Source organism: Erinaceus europaeus, chromosome 16, assembly GCF_950295315.1.
Source record: "Erinaceus europaeus chromosome 16, mEriEur2.1, whole genome shotgun sequence".
NCBI lineage: Eukaryota > Metazoa > Chordata > Mammalia > Eulipotyphla > Erinaceidae > Erinaceus > Erinaceus europaeus.
Genome location: NC_080177.1, coordinates 10,597,317 through 10,610,291, shown reverse-complemented (window position 1 = coordinate 10,610,291; position 12,975 = coordinate 10,597,317). Strand labels below are relative to the sequence as shown.

The following is a 12,975-nucleotide window of genomic DNA, read 5'->3' as shown; positions in this document are numbered from 1 at the left end:
CCATTTGTTTCACTCTCTGATGCTGGTGCCTCCTTTTCCCTGACATCCAAGTATTTCTGTGTCTCTAGGCTCAGCCTTTGCCCAGCTACACTCTCAGGAGATTTCACATTTCCCACTCTCTGTATTATGGCAGATATATCTATATCTATATATCTATATCTATATCTATATCTATATCTATATCTATATCTATATCTATATCTATATCTATATCTATATCTATATCTATATCTATATCATCTAATCTCTATCTCTATCTCTATATCTAATCTATATCTCTCTCTATATATATATAGCCTATATCTCTCTCTTAAACTTCAGACTACTAACAAATTGTACCCAAAGTTTTATACACAACTGTCAACCAGCTCCTGTTTGAGGCTCAACAAAATTGCCCAATGAAATACACTTCGTCTACCGTCTTCTCTGTCTGCCTTTCATCATCTCCCCTGGCACCCTACTCCCCCCACCCAAACTCTCACCATCTCTTTCCAGGGTTATCATAACTGCTTCTTAGTCTTTCTGCTTCTTCCCTCATTCCTGGCATTCCGTTCTCAGCACAACAACCAGAAAGATCATTTTAAACAGGAGACAGTGTTTATTTCTGTTTTGGGTTTCTCATCATTGGGGAGATATTATCTTCCACACGGTATCTATGTAGCTTTTTCTTCTTATACTATGACTACAGAGAAGTGGGCTTTGTGCTCTTTCCATGACTCTAGACAGGTTCATGACTATCACAAAAATTCTTAAGGTTAGATTCGCCTTTGAGGTCTCCCCAGATTCAAAGGTCTCACAGACCATGGGAACATCATGGACTGTAAGCAAATCATCTCCCACACATCCTTTCCAACCCCCCATGTATGTGCTCATCATAAAGAGAATGGTCCTATGACACAGAGTTTTGCGTGGTTAGTTACACAACAAATATAAATGGAACACTGTGTGAAATCCAAAATCCTTACAGGACTTCCAAGGTCTCCCAGGACTGGGTCATTGTTTTGGCTCTGACCTTGTCTCCTGCCACTCCCCTCATCCTCTCCACACAGCCCAGTCACATCTCTGTCCTTTGATTATCTCTGTCTCAGCTCTTAGTCTCTGTTCCAGATAGCTTCAGACTCAGTCCATTATCTCCTTCCAATTTTCCTTCCCTGGTGTTTCATGCAGGTATCCCAAGGGCTCTAGGGAGAGCTCTCTCCTGGTACTTGTCTAAAGTATGTTCTCCTGCCACAATGAATAAGAAAGACTAGGTTGTATACTTACCTGGCAGGGGAGATACCATGATCACGAAGGTGGTTTTCCCAGGGCGAGGCTTATCCATTGCACTCCGGATGTGCTGACCCCTGCGATTTCCCCAAATGTGGGAAACTCGACTGCATAATTTGTGGTAGTGGGGGACTGCGTTCGCGCTCTCCCCTGTTTTTAAATAAAAAATAAATAAATAAATAAAATAAAATAAAATAAAATAAAAAAGAAAGACTAGGTTGTAAAATCAAGAAGGCATGGTGACTGTGGCTCCTGTAGTTAGGTAACAAGGGATATTGTGGCTTCCATCTTGCCCCCTGTGGGTTAGTCATTCTGGGAGAAGTCAGCTGCTTTGTCAAAAAGAGACACAGATGGCTTTCTAGAGAGGCCCCTTTTAGATGATGTCTCCTGATAGGACAACAAATCCTGTCAGTGGCCATGAGAGCAAACTGTCTTGCAAGCCCACTCTCTGGCCCAGTTATGTTTCTGGATCAGCTATGACATCTGGATAATTATCCTTATTCAAAACATCAGCCCAGCTGGGATGCTTGGGGATTCATGGCCCATAGAAGTCATGACATAACAAATACTTATTATCTAAAGTCACCAAATCATGGGTCATTTATTACTTAGCAACAGGTAACTGGTCTACCTAGCTATGCTATTATTAGCACCTTTCCCATCATTCTCCCTCTTGCTCCTTCTCTGAGAGTGCTCCTTCGTTGCACTTAGTACCATCTAACCTGCTATAACATTTACTTCTTTGCCGTGATTGCCACCCCAGACTGTAATGTAAGCTCTAAGAGGAGAGAGATTTTGGCCATTTAATTAATTAATTAATTAATTTTAAATTTAATTTATTTATTTTCCCTTTTGTTGCCCTTGTTGTCTTTTTATTGTTGTTGTAGTTATTATTGTTGTTGGATAGGACAGAGAGAAATGGAGAGAGGAGGGGAAGACAGAGTGGGGGAGAGAAAGACTGCCTGTGAAGCGACTCCCTGCAGGTGGGGAGCCGGGGGCTCAAACCAGGATCCTTGCACTTTGCGTCACATGCGCTTAACCCACTGCACTACCGCCCAACTCCCTATTTGTTTATTTTTATTAGATAGGACACAGAGAAAACGTTAACCTTGAACACAGTCCAACAATAGAAGTCAATGTCTTTGTGGGATTTTAAAAGTAATTTGCAAAGTGAGTAAAGATAGTTATGCAGGAGAATGCCAGCAGCCATGCTAGAAACTGCAGGATGGATTATCATATTCATGAAAATCAAGTCTCCAGGACCTTGCCCTCATTGTAGAGCAGCAATGGTAAGGACAGCTCCACTCTCCGAAGGGAGGCTGGCCAACCTACTCTGCCACTTGAGGAAGACGGCTTCTGAAATGAGTGCAGCGTACAAGGTTCCCAGCTGTGACCATGGACTGTGAGCTCAGACCGACAGGGATGCAGAGGTTACACAGGCTTCTGTGCTAAATGTAAATAGATATGTTGGCCCCACGTTACACTGATGGGGTTAACAGTCAGTAGTATTTATGTACTTCCCTCATACTTGGGAGCTACTCTCTGCCCTGATCCAACACGTTTTCTTGATGGCTGTGCTCACCCTGTCAGACAGCACACCAATAACTAAGAGACTTCTGGGCTTGCCACTGGGTCTGTATAACCCTTACTACATGCAGTGTAAGATATTAGAGAGGAACAACTCATGCAATTGTACTTAGCCATTCAGGTTGGAGTACCCCAGTTCTAGAACTTTCTTACTTCTTAAGCAAGAGGGAGAATTTCAGTCCATTTCTCAAGCCCAATCCTTTATACTGGAGAGACAGCATAATGACTATGCAAATGACCTTCATGTCTGAGGCTCTAAGCTCCCAGGTTCAATCCCCAGCGTCATCATAAGCCAGAGCTAAGCAATGCTCTAGTTAAAGAGAGAGAGAGAGGGAGAGAGAGAGAGAGAAAACGAATGAAGGAAAGAAGGAAGAAAAGAAAAAGAAAGAAAGAAACAAACAAAGAAAGAAAAGACAAGAAAGAAGTCCAGTCATCACATTGGAGGTTTATGGATAGCTGTATGTACACACACACACACACACACACACACACTTTATAATATAGTGCCAAGGAATGAATCCAGGCTTGTACACACAGGTGGAGACTAGAGAGTAGAGAGAGTAGAGTGCCACAGCATTGCTGCACCATCCATGGAACTCTCCTGGTGCCACCCATGTGGTGCGAGAGCTGAACCCAGGGCCTCACACACCACAAGGCCCGCTACCTCCCAGCTCTCACAGGTAGTTTCGGAGGTAGTGACTGCCCAGGTTCCCTGCAGAGCCTGGAGAGGTATGGGGAGGGGATGGCACTCAGAAACACAATGAGCACTGGGTCCATTTAAGACCCTTCTCTCAGAAGGACCCTAGGACCACAGACCAGAGAGCAGGTATAGTAAGCAGGGGCATGGGCGCTGCCAGGGCTTCAGTTTTCAATTTATTGGCCAAGAGATAACGTTGAAAAATACAAAAAGAACAGACCTATTTTTAGTGGGAATCACAGCTGGTCAATAAAGTTGTTCTGAAGTCCATCATCACTATGCTGGTGGCTGCTGACACTCAGGGACCACAGACCACAGAAAAAGAGTGGAGGCGTATTACCAAGTGCAAGGACCTGGGTTCAAGCCCCTGCCCCCATCTACAGAGAGTCTGCTTCATGAGAGCTGAAGCAGATCTGAAGATGTCTATCTTTCTCTCTCCCTCTCTCTCTGTCTTTCTGTCCTCTCTCAAATTTCTTTCTGTCCTATATAACAACAACAAAAAATAAACCAAAGCAACAACAAAAATTAAGGGGGTGGAGTATAGGGTAGAATTTAAGGGCACAGTAGCATGTCACATGCATGCTCTCCCTTGACCTTGCCTTAACCACTAGGTGGGTCTAAGGAGAGTATTCGGACCTTATTTTAGTAGCTCTGGGAGATGGGGTTTTGTGCAAGGTCTTCTGGAGCAAAATCAAGAACAGGCCTGTGGGGCCCTTTTTGCAACCCCACCCTGTGACATGGTCTTCTACAAAGAAAGAAAACATCCATATGGGGCTGGGGAGACAGCATAATGCTTCTGCAAAAGACTCTCATGCCTGAGGTTCTGAGGTCCCAGGTTCAATTCCTGGCACCACCATGCATCAGAGCTGAGCAGTGCTTTACTTTCTGTCACTCTACTTCTATGCTTCTTCATTAAAATAAAATTGAGAAAATATTTTAAAAATAAGAAGAGAAAGTCTCCATATTACCCAACGTCTGTAACTTCTGAATGAAAAAAAATTATTTATTTATTTATTTTTCTTGTTGCCCTTGTTTTTTATTGTTGTTGTAGTTATTATTGTTGTTGTTACTAATGTTGTTGAATAGGAAAGAGGGAAATGGAGAGAGGAGAGGAAGACAGAGTGGGGAAGAGAAAGATAGACACCTGCAGACCTGCTTCACCGCCTGTAATGGGACACCCCCTGCAGGTGGGAGAGCCGGGGCTTGAACTAAGATCCTTATGCCTGTCCTTGCACTTCATGCCACATACGCTTAACCTGCTGCACTACCATACGACTCCCGAAAAAAAAAAAATTAAGATGTATTCTTTATTTAGGAAGAGGGGGGGAGGGAGAGGGAGAGGGAGAGGGAGAGGGAGAGGGAGATCCACTCAAGTCTGGCTTGTGGCAGTGCTGGGATTGGAACCTGGCACTCCTGGGCTCTCAGGAACAGGAGTCTGGTGCTGTATTGCCATGGCATCGCCTTGCCCCTGTTTCTGCATTTCTGATCTTTATCTGACACCTCTGTCCTTGCCCCGAGGAAAGGAAGATAAGACTGGCTGAATTTCCTTCCCACACAGCGCAGTCTGTGACTCCAGTCTGCCTATCACCCCAGCTTTAGCTGATACCTACCCCCATCTCTACACACCTCTCTTTACCTTCTCACTAGAATGTGAGCCAAAAAAATGTAGCCAAGACTCTGATAATTCTGGTATGCTTTCTAACATGGCGGTTCAAAGATGAACTGATTTGAGCAGAAGCAACAAAACAAACAAAAACTACAGTGAAACAGACTGAAAGTAATTTTCCTCTCCCAAATACTGAGCTTCACCTTGGCATGCCTGGAAATTCCTTGGCAAGGCTCTCTGTGCAAGGGAGTCTGGGTTTATCCAAGGAATGTTGGGAGGAAGCAGGCTGCCCATTCTCCCAACTCAGCCTCAGCCTTTCTTGCCCTGAGCTATCTAGAACCAGGAGCCAGGGGCAGGCCTGGCCCTCTCTACTAACAATCACCAGAGAAGCAGACAAAATGTTTGTTTCTCCTCCTCCTCCTCCTTCTTATTTTTCTTCCTCTTCTTCCTCCTCCTCCTCCTTCTTTATTGTTGTATGAGTTTATTTACATGTGAAACCTAAGACAAAGCAAAAAAAAAAAAAAAACACCAGAATTACAAAAACTGGAAGCAGATTGGATGTAAAAATAGATGAAAGAGGTCAGGGGGTCGGAAGGTGGCGCAGTGGGTTAAGCGCACGTGGCGCAAAGCGCAGGGACCGGCGTGAGGATCCCGGTTCGAGCCCCCGGCTCCCCACCTGCAGGGGAGTCGCTTCACAGGCGGTGAAGCAGGTCTGCAGGTGTCTATCTTTCTCTCCCCTTCTCTGTCTTCCCCTCCTCTCTCCATTTCTCTCTTTCCTATCTAACAGCGAATTGTGTCAACAAGGGCAATAATAATAACCACAACGAAGCTACAACAAGGGCAACAAAAGGGGGAAAAAATGGCCTCCAGGAGCGGTGGATTCATGGTGCAGGCACCAAGCCCAGCAATAACCCTGGAGGAAAAAAGAAAAAAAAAAAAAAAAAAAAAAGAAAGAGGTCAAATGGTACAGACCTGCAGCTATAAGGGAAATATTTTTATTAGTGATTTAATAATGATCAACAAAATTATAAGCTAACAGGGGTATAATTCCCTACCACTCCCACCACCAGAGTTCCGTGTCCTATCCCCTGCATCAGGAAATTCCCTATTCCTTATTACTCCGGGTGTGTGAACCAAAATTTATTATGGGTTTCTGCCAGTCCCTGTTGAGGGAGCCATTTGCCGGGCTGGGCCAGCTTCACGGGTGGTAGAGAGCCGACCAGGGACTCATTCATGGCTGATCAGATACATCGTCTTTTATGCATCTCTTCACCGGAAGTGGCAAGCGAAAGGAAATGACTAGGAGAGGGGGTGGAGCAAAAAAAAAGAGCTCAAAAAGAACATAGAAAGCTTCCATCTAACCAGTGGGGATTAAACCAATACCCTGCAGGCAGGGCGGGACCCAGGTAAAACAGTGATTATGTAAATAGATCACATCGTAAGTAATACAAGCGAACCTAATGTGATGATCAAAACAGAAGGTCTTATAAGCAGAATTTAGAAGCATATCAACAGGATACAGAAGGTAGGAGGTCTGGCTTCTGTAATTGCTTCTCCACTAGACATGGACATTGGCAGGCAGATGAATGCATACCTCCAGCCTGTCTCTATCTTTCCCTAGTGGGATAGAGCTCTGGAAAGGTGAGATCGTGGGCCGCACTGATGAGGTCGTCTACCCAGGGAGATCAGGATAGCGTTATAGTAGCTTCTGCAACTTGAAGGATGAAAAGCTGTAAGATATAAAGCAGGGTAAATTATTTAATAAACAGGAACCCAAAGGTAGGAATACAGCAGATGAAACTAGGGGTCTTCATGTGGGAAGAAGCTAGGAAGTCTATTTTAGGTATGTTCCAAGGAGTCTATAACTTAAGTAATTTTTGCCTGAGCCTGATAGCTAACATGCAGGTGGACTAAAAATATTGTCTGAAGAGATGGTGTCAGAGATAAGAATAGGCCTAGAAAATTGGATTAGGGCAGAGAATCTCTCCCAAATAGGCAGAAAGTCTAAGACTACCATTAACTGTTAACCCCATGGCAGATTAAGCGTTTTTTTTAAAAAATTATCTTTATTTATCGGATAGAGACAGGCAGAAATCAAGCGGGAGGGAAGGGGTGACAGAGAGGGAGAGAGACAGAGAGACACCTGCAGCACTGCTTCACCACTCACAAAGCTTTCCCCCTGCAGGTGGGGACGGGGGCTTGAACCCTGGTCTTTGCGCATTGTAATATATGAGCTCAACCAGGTGCGCCACCACCCAGCCCCTCAGACTAAGCGTTTTATGAAAAGTAATAGTCCCTCCATATCTGAAGATGGAGGCTCAAGAAGCATTGTGTATCTTGCTAAGGATTTGCATTGGTAGGGACTGGGCAGAGAGTGTCTGGAACATTCCAAGTGTTCTTTGGGCAGCCGTTCTGTTCCAAGATTCCCAAAGAGTCTCTGGTGATTGGTGATTGAGGTAACTTTTTTTTCAGGAACTTCACTCCCCACTCCCTGAGTAACCCTCAGTCTTGAGTTCCACTTCCTTCTGCAAGCCCCCTTTCACCCTACCTCACTCCCACCTTTTACAAGCATTTCATGGAAGCTTTACAAGAGCATGAACAGGTGTGGGTAATCTGAGCACCAAGCAGGGAGAAGTCACAATGCTTGCAAACATGCAAGCAGTCACAAAATTCTCTTGGTATTTATTTCCTGCCTTCTCCACAGGGCCTCTCCATTCCCCCAGTAGCTCACCTCCCACCCCACCCCCCATTGGTTCTAGAAGTCTCCCTAGGAAGGTGCCAGAAGTCCCTCATCCCACAAATTTTAGGCTTGGTCCTTTTATTCAAGGGTGAACTCATTCAGTAATCAGCTTATTCCTTCATTTCACTCCATTTCACTCCACCCCACTCAACTCCACTTCACACACACAAAGAAAAGAAGGAAGGGAGGGAGGGAGGAAGAAAGAGAGAGAAAGAGCCTCTGCCCATCCTACTGTGTGGAATAAAACTGCAGACACATCAGATCACCATACCTCCACCCCAGCCAAGTATCTAATTATAAAGCCTACTTCTGGATTCTCTTGAAAAACCTAAAGACTAGAGGGACGAGGCTCTCCCTTCTGCACATTCTATGGGGTCTGCACCTCCTGGGCCCCCCACCTTTCCAGGAAACTAGGGTGGGAGTTGATAGCAGCCTTCAGTGGGAAGTATCAGCCCTCCCATATTCAGGGAAGATTCCAGATCCACACATTCTGTCAGTGGCTGAGAAATGGGCAAAACTTGAAAACAAACAAATACTTAAACAATTCCATAGGAAGCCATTTCTTTTCACTTTAAGGGGAATTTTTAGGAATGCTGAAAAATTGCCTGTGGATATTTGGGTCACTCTTCCGAGAGTTAGAATAAGTTCAATTCAGAACTGTAAGCTCTATATAAACATGGTCCAATTCAATCTCATGAAATTTAAAGCAACAATTTTCTGGTACATGACTATAAACTGGCTTATTGACAGACATTGGCTTAAACATATATTTATTAAAAATAGAAAATATTGGGGAGTCAGGTGGTAGCACAGCGGGTTAAGTGCAGGGGGTACAAAGGACCATCTTAACGATCCCGCTTCAAGGCCTCGGCTCCCCACCTGCAGGGGAGTCCCTTCACAAGCGGTGAAGCTGTCTGCAGGTGTTTCTCTCCCCCTCTCTGTCTTCTGCTCCTCTCTCTATTTCTCTCTGTCCTGTCCAACAACAACAACATCAATAATAACTACAACAATAAAACAACAAGGGCAATGAAAGGGAATAAATGAATATTAATTTTTTTTTAATCCTCATTAGGAGCCGCCAGGTGGTGCACCTGGTTGAATGTACACATTACAGTGCACAAGGACCCAGGTTCAAACCCCCTGGCCCCCACCTGTAGGAGGAAAACTTTGTGAGAGGTAAAGCAGGACTGAAAGGGTCTCTCTGTCTTTCTCCTTCTCTATCTCTTCTTTCCTCTTGATTCCTGGCTGTCTCTATCCAATAAATAAATAAGTAAATATAATAGTAATTTAAAAAAATCGTCATTACAGGGACAAGGACCTGGGTTGAAGCTCTCAGTTCCCACTTGCAGGGGGAGCTTCACAAGCAATAAAACAGTGCTCCAGGTACTTCTCTCTCTGTCTATCACCCCCTTCTCTCTGTATCTATCCTAAATAAATACGTATTAAAAAAGAAAAATACATTATTCTAGAAAAATCCTACTGGGTACTTTAAGAACTAAAATTTCTTGCAGGCATTTGACAATCATCTTGGGACACAGAACTTCTCCATATGTGCGTCACATAAATATTTGCAAAAGATTAGCATGTTCATCACAGAATCATTACATTAATGATTGTAAATGACATCTTATCTGCTTATTTGTTTCTTCTTAATTTCATTCTCAGAAAAAAAAAATCACACAGTGTCCTCCTCTTCTAATGAGGCCCACACCGTGGGAAGGAGATCACAGACCTATGGGGTCATGGATTTTGAGAGCTTCAAGGTGCCTTGTAATCTGTGCACCATCAGAGTTAATTGGAGGAAGTGCAGAGCAGTGTTGGCTGGGAGAGAGGGAGCTGGCAGTGGACTCCACCTGGGCAGAGCACAGCTCAGCGTTTACATTTTGTGGATGGAGAAGAGACCAGAAAGGGGAGGATGGACAGAGACATCCTGGCTAGCAGGGAGGAGAGTCACCAGTCTTAGACTAGGCTTCTGGATAGATCTTCTTTGCAACAAAATGGTGCCAATGGGCATCTATATAAGAAAGAAGTAGGGGGGAGTTGGGTGTTATTGCTGCAGGTTAAGTGCAGGTGGCGCAAAGTGCAAGGATCTGCATAAGGCTCCCCACTTGCAGGGGAGTCGTTTCACAAGCAGTGAAGCATGTCTGCTTCACTGTCTTCCTCTCTGTCTTCCCTTCCTCTCTCCATTTCTCTCTGTCCTATCCAACAACAGCAACAACAATAATAACTACAACAAAACAACAACAACAAGGGCAACAAAAGGGAATAAATAAAAATAAAAAAATCTAAAAAAGATATTTTAAAAAGAAAGAAGTAGGGAGGGTAGGTTGTATAATGCAAGGGATTTTGATCAAAATATAGGAACTATGTTTAAACAAAGAAAAATCTTTCTGAACATCTTTCTGAATGGAAGAATATGAGCCCTGGTGGTAATACCAGAAATTAAGGTTAACACAAGATTACAAATTTCACAAGAACAGAGATTTCTGTCTGTTTTTTTTTTTCTCCCACTGCTGTCTCCAACACAAATTCTGAGACATAATAGTTTCTTGATAAACGGGGAGCTTACATGTACCAATTTTCCAGGTCAGCTCCAACTTCTGATTTTCTGTAACTACTTACTTCTCTATTCCTTCAAACCAAGTTTAAGTGTAGCAAAATATCTTTCACTGGATAATGAGAATTTGGGATATGTGATGGATTATAGTTTTTTTTTTTAATTTTCTTCATCTGCATTTTCTAAATTTTGTATATTAAGCATGAATATTTGTGTAGTGGGAAAATATCTTAGGATGATATTTTTCAGATTAGCTATAAACCCAACCATGTTTAATTCTTAAAGGTATTTTGCTGTAGGACATATTTCAATTCCTGGTAATAATGTAAATGTTATAATAAACCTCTACAATACAGACTTTTAAAAACACACAAAATTTATATACTGATAAAGTGTTACAATAGCACAAGAAAGCAACTTTGGGCTTAAAAATTTGTAGGTCATGACAATGTGTTTTTCAAATCAAGTCACTTCTTTTTAATTTCTTTTTTTTTTTTTTTCCCACCAGGGTTATTGCTGGGCTTGGTGCCTGCACCATGAATCCACCGCTCCTGGAGGCCATTTTTCCCCCTTTTGTTGCCCTTGTTATTGTAGCCTCGTTGTGGTTATTATTATTGCCATTGTTGATGTTGTTCATTGTTGGATAGGACAGAGAGAAATGGAGAGAGGAGGGGAAGACAGAGAGGGGGAGAGAAAGATAGACACCTGTAGACCTGTTTCACCGCCTGTGAAGCGACTCCCTTGCAGGTGGGGAGCCGGGGGCTGGAACCCGGATCCTTACCGGGATCCTTAGGCCGGTCCTTGCGCTTTGCGCCACATGCGCTTAACCCACTGCGCCACCGCCTGACCCCTTTAATTTCTTTTTAATTATCTTTATTTATTTGTTAGAGACATGCAGAAATTGAAAGGGAAGGGGGTGATAGAAAGGGAAAAAGACAGAGACACCTGCAACACTGCTTTACCACTCTCGAAGTTTTCCTCCTGCAGGTGGGGACTGTGGGTTTTAACCTGGGTGCTTGCACATTGTAACATGTGTGCTCAACCAGGTGTGCCACCACCCAGACCCCCATCAAGCCACTTCTATCTATCTTCTATTTGGCAATTGGACCTTTAAATAAAGGGGCTCTTTACAAGTATTAGCTTGTTTAAGCTTAACACAGTAATTTTAAATTTCTCTCCAGGAGTGTTTTGTTTCTATAGCATGTCAACAACACCCACTTGGGGTCAGAAAATATAACAAGTAGAGCACATCCCATACCATACTGGAGGTCCTGGGTTCGAACCCTGGTATCACCAGGAGCATCCAGACCAAAGGGGAGCTTCACAGATGGTGGACTGGTGTTGGAGTGTTTCTCCTCTCCTCTCCTCTCCTCTCCTCTCCTCTCCTCTCCTCTCCTCTCCTCTCCTCTCCTCTCCTCTCCTCTCCTCTCCTCTCCTCTCCTCTCCTCTCCTCTCTCCTGTTTTTCATTTAAACAAAAACATTTCAAATTATCTTTATTTATTTATTGGATAGAGACAATCAGGAATCAAGAGGGAAGGGAGAGATAGAGAGACAGAGAGGAACCCTGCAGCCCCGCTTTCCCACTCACAAAGCTTTCCCCCTGCAGGTGGGGACCAGGGGCTTGAACTCTGATCCTTGTACAAAGCAGTATGTGTGTTTAACCAGGTGTGCCACCACCCAGCCCCTCCTCTGTTTTTCTAAATGAAAAAGTTTAAAAAGAACGTGTATTTGTCTTCATTAGTATGAAAGGCAAGTGTAAAAATTGAGTGGAATTTTGCCTGTGGACACACTGTGTTCAAATTCAATTTGTGCTTTCCATACAACAAAAGAAATCTTCCTTCCTACCTTTCTCTCTCTCTCTCTCTCTCTCTTTCTCAACAATGAACATAATATTGCAGAAATACACTTTGAAATTGGGGGAGTGGCAGAGAGAAAGGGATGGTCAATGCTGGGAATAAAAGTGGGAAATATATCCCATGCCTCTCTAACAGGGAGACAGAATAATAGAGTGAGGCTGCAGGAAGCCAGAGGGCAAGGAAGACTGCTGAGCTCCCTGGTTCGAGGACCTGCCTTTGCTGTCACTCTCATCTGTAGCTTCCTGGGTGCTGGAGGAATCTCTGTCTTTCCACTTTTTCAGGCTTGGGTTTTGTCCCTTTAGCCCCTGAGGTCCAGTCTCCGGCACACTGCTCTGGGTCCCTGCAAAGGCCTCTCCCCCTTTGCAGCAGTGTACGCATTCCACAAATGGTTCTTGAGTCCATCTAGCAATTCACACCTCTCCCAGTCCCCACCTTCTGTTCTCTGAAGCCTACAAATCACCATCCTGGAGTTGATCCACCAGCCCCGGAATGGGAATGAGCGCATGCGAAGTGCACAAGCACCTACTGCGTGCAAAGCAGCAGCGAGGGCCTGCGTTTTCTTCCTTTCACACCATCAGAGCTAATGGGAGGAAGTGCAGAACACTGGGCTCACAGGGAGGGAGCTGGACACGGACCCCACCTGGGCAGAGCACATGCGCCTGGGA

At 44.1% G+C, this 12,975-nt stretch overlaps 1 non-coding gene across 1 annotated transcript; it reads left to right on the top strand.

Moving 5' to 3' along the window:
- The first annotated feature begins 1,255 nt into the window (after nt 1-1,255).
- Nucleotides 1,256-1,419, top strand: LOC132533666 (U1 spliceosomal RNA). The gene has a single exon (XR_009545516.1). It is a non-coding gene; the product is annotated as a U1 spliceosomal RNA (small nuclear RNA).
- Nucleotides 1,420-12,975: the final 11,556 nt, after the last annotated feature.